The following is a 4,421-nucleotide window of genomic DNA, read 5'->3' on the forward strand; positions in this document are numbered from 1 at the left end:
ATGATTAGTTTCTTGTAAGATAAAATGTTTTAGTTTCCTTTTAAACTAAGAACATGTATGCCAAGTATAATTTTTTCTTTGTTGCTTACGTGATCTAGTATGCTCAACTCATTGGAAAATGTTTGTTTTGGTTAAATATCACTTATAATCGATGATGAGATCCTTACATGTTTGTCGATAAATTATGTTTTCAGATTAACTTGTGTTCAAGCTTAGGAGTAGAGAACTAAGCCTCTCCTAATGTTCCAGCCCACTTTACTCCTTCCTACGAGCACTTTAGTTCCAAAATATGAACTTATGTGTTTAAATATTTGCTCTTATGTGTTTACCTAATTAGTTGCTTTTAAAATTAGTATCTCCTCAGAAGGGTTAACTGTTTTGTTTAGTTTGTTATCTTGTTGGTATTTGAATCCTTTAACTTCCTCTTGTCTGAGAGGATGTTGAATAGATGAACGTTGTTTACAAGTTGTGACTTTAAAAATCTGAGCCTCTTTAAAGCTAAATTGATTTTCTAGTTATATAAATCATTTCCTTTTCTCTGAACTGTGAGTTTCAGTTCTGTCCAATTCTGGTTGTCAAGATATGGTTGAGAGTTTTTTTTTTTTTAAGATTAGGATAAAGTAAAGTCCCAGGCGTGTCCATCTTTGTTACTAACTCAAATGGTTTCTCCGTCGAAATGCAGGTGCATTTCTCTGTTTTAAATGATACACCCTGAATATCATTTTATGCACTTTCTTAAATCATCTCTCAAACAAGTAGGCTGAAACTGATTTTGGCTATCTAAAATACTCGTGTTTAGCAGGCATATTTCCATCCTAAGATAACTTTAAAAGTCAGATTCTTTTCATATGTTCATTGGCCTAAGTATAGTAATAATGTTGGTTGTTAGTATGTTTCTCTTCTCTTCTATTTTAATTAAACATCGTTATACAAAGTAGGTTGCATTAGATGTGCCTGTTTAATACTGTTTTGATAAAGATGTGCGTACTTTCAATTTAATACTCTCCCTTTTAACTTCAGATGTTGCTATTCCCTCAGTTATGTTCTTGTCTAGAATCTGGTAGGAATAGGTTCGATTTCAATTTTGTAAGAATGAATTATACATCCCATCTTGAACTGTTGTTGTCTTCTTATGTTGGGACTTGGCTTGTTCAGGAATGGAAGGGAAACTTCCCTTAATTCTTGTGAAAATTGTTAGCTTATAAAGTCCCATAATTGACTCCTCTCTATTTTGTTTAGTCTTACCTGGTTTGGGTACATATATAACTGATTGTTTCAGGACTAGACATGTAACGTTAAGTGTTTCCTTTCCTAGTTCATAGCAAATGTGCCTTAATTTCTTCTTTAAAACTAAATTTTTGATATTTGATGACTATCTTAAAGTTCTGTCCCACTCTGATATGGTTGTTGAATGAGTATTTTACATGATTGGTTGAAGTTTTAGCTTGTTCAAAATTTTAACAGAAAAGTCGTTTGTCTTAAACTAAGTAATTGAGGTAATGTTCTGAAGTTTATTAGGATCTTGTTCAAATCTGCTTCCTTGACTTGCTTAGTGATGATCTTATTTGGATAATTTAGAAGCAGAGGAAGAGTTTATTTTTCTGAAAAATAGGAATACTTTGGTTGAGATTCAGTTTTGCATAATCTGTTTTTAATCATATATTTCCAGCATGCTTGAGGCATAAAATACTTGTCTAAGTTCGGTTCAATATGTTGTATTTAAGTGACTTTTACTGTATTTTATTTATGTTTGTTGTCTATTATAAAATCTTGTCTATTATAAAAGCATGTCACTGCTCTAATTCTCTCTTTTTTGGTTTCTTCTTTTTGCATGATCACCGGAGCCGACGAGTCTCACTTGAGACTCAACGACACCGCACGGAGCCAACATGACATCATTCCTTCTTGTGTCTGTTGAATAACGAGCCTGACAGTTTACTACCCCCGGAAAATTGGATGGAAAACTTGTTTTTCATCTTATGTCCTTTTATTTTTGTTTTTTTCTTCCTGGTTGCTAACGTTACTTATGAGTTTGTGTGTCATAAATTTAAATTATTATGGGATTAATAGTTAGACTATTCAATTATTTAGAATTTTTCCACTTCCTGATATTAATAAGTATTTATTGAGGATAATAACTAGATATAAAGATTTAAGTAGTGATAGTAGTTGCCCATTTTCATCCAGAAATATGTTTAAAGTTTTAACTTTGGAGACATGCTTGGAAAACAATTTTTGTTTTGGATACAGTAATTTGCTGCTATTACGTAACTTTAGTTAAAAAAAAAAAAATCATTTTTTAACAATTCTATTACTATCTAATCTATTAAAAGGTTTTAAGTTTAGCTTACTTTTGGTGAAATGACGATCTAACTTTTACCCCATTTGTGTTCAAGTACCTTTTTCTTTTTTTGAGAATTAAGCCTTCAAATTTAAAAGCAAGACTTTTTAAAAAAAAAACTTAAATTTTTGTATCACCTTGTCAAACAAAATGTATTATTTAGCACTTGTGTTTTAACAACCTTTCAACGTCTATTTTATTAACCTAAGTTTGATCGGTAACCGTAGTTAACGATTCTAATGGATGCCTAAGACCTTCCCATTAGGATATTTGGAACCCTTATCTAGAATTTATTAGGTTAGTAAGACCTTTAAAAATTGGAATTTATTTTAGGCATTTATTTAGTTAAAATAGGTGTCCTAATTCACCGTTAAAATAATTAGGTGGCGATTCCTTAAGTTAAATTATTAGGAATCACCAATATATTGTATTCCGCTTTGACCCGGTTGAAATGGGGTATAACAGTAAGATTATTGCTTATGCTACAAGGCAATTACGAAAACATAAGCAGAACTATTCAACCTATGATCTAGAGTTGGCTGCGGTGATTTATGCATTGAAGATGTGGAGACACTATTTATATGGCGTTCATGTCGATATTTATACAAACCATAAGAGTCTCCAGTATATTTTCAAGCAGAATGAGTTGAACTTGCGGCAAAGGCGATGGTTGGAACTATTGAAAGATTATGATGTTAGCATCTTGTATCATCTGGGGAAGACGAATGTCGTAGTCAATGCTCTTAGCCGTAGATCCATAAGTAGCTTATGTGATGTTCAACCAGCGAAAAGGGGGTTAGCTCGTGAGCTTCAATAGCTAGCTTGCCTAGGATTTCGATTGATGGACTCGGGCAATACGGGAGTTACTATTCAGAATTCAGCTGCTTCGTCTTTAGTGGTTGAGGTGAAAGAGTGCCAGTATGAAGATCCCATGTTAGTTCATTATAGAGATACATTCCCTCAAAAGAAAAAGTCAGCATTTGAGATTTCTACAGATAGAGTTCTTATATATCGAGGCAGATTATGTATTCCTGATATTGCAGGGTTACGTCGTCAGATTATGGGGGAAGCCCATTGTTCCCGTTATTTTGTTCATCCGAGAGCGACAAAGATGTATCATGATATTAAGTCAATTTATTGGTGGGACGGAATGAAGAAAGACATAGCAATGTTCGTAGCTCAATGTCCTAACTGTCAGTAGGTAAAGATCGAGCATCAGAAGCCTAGAGGATTGCTACAAGCTATGGAGATTTTGACTAGGAAATGGGAAGTAATTAATATAGATTTCATTATAGGCTTGACTTGGTCTCAGCATAAGTATTTCCATATGGGTAATTGTGGATAGACTTACAAAATTAGCTCATTTTCTACTTGTTAGAACTACGTACTCAGCTGAAGATTATGCAAAGCTTTATATCAAAGAGATAGTATTACTCCATGGTGTTTCAGTATCCATTATCTCCGACAGGGGTGTGCAGTTTACAGCTAAGTTCTGGAAGTCCTTTCAACAAGGTTTGGGGACTCAGGTGAGTCTTAGCACATCATTTCACCCACAAACTAATGGACAAGCTGAGCGTACCATTCAGACTCTCGAGGATATGCTACGGACAAGTGCATTAGACTTCGGAGGTCGTTGGGATGATCACTTACCACTCATTGAGTTTGCTTATAGCAATAGTTATCATTCCAGTATCCAGATGGCCCTGTATGAGGCCTTATATAGACGAAAGTGTAGATCACCAATTGGGTGGTTTGAAGTAGGAGAGACTAAGTTAGTAGGGCCAGATTTGAACCAGCAAGCAGTGGAGAAAGTCAAGCTTATTCAGGATCGATTATTGGCAGCTCAGAGTCATTAGAAGTCTTATGCAGATAATCGCCGACGAGACTTAGAATTTCAAGTTGATGACTGGGTTTTTTTTAAGGTGTCACTGATGAAAGGCGTCATGAGATTTGGTAAAAAGGGTAAGCTTAGTCTTCGGTACATTGATCCTTACAGGATAGTACGCAAAGTAGGCCAGGTGGCCTATGAGTTAGATCTACCTTCAGACTTGGAGTCAGTCCACCCAGTTTTCCATGTGTC

This window comes from Lycium barbarum, chromosome 3 (genome assembly GCF_019175385.1).
Source record: "Lycium barbarum isolate Lr01 chromosome 3, ASM1917538v2, whole genome shotgun sequence".
In the NCBI taxonomy this organism is placed as follows: Eukaryota; Viridiplantae; Streptophyta; class Magnoliopsida; order Solanales; family Solanaceae; genus Lycium; species Lycium barbarum.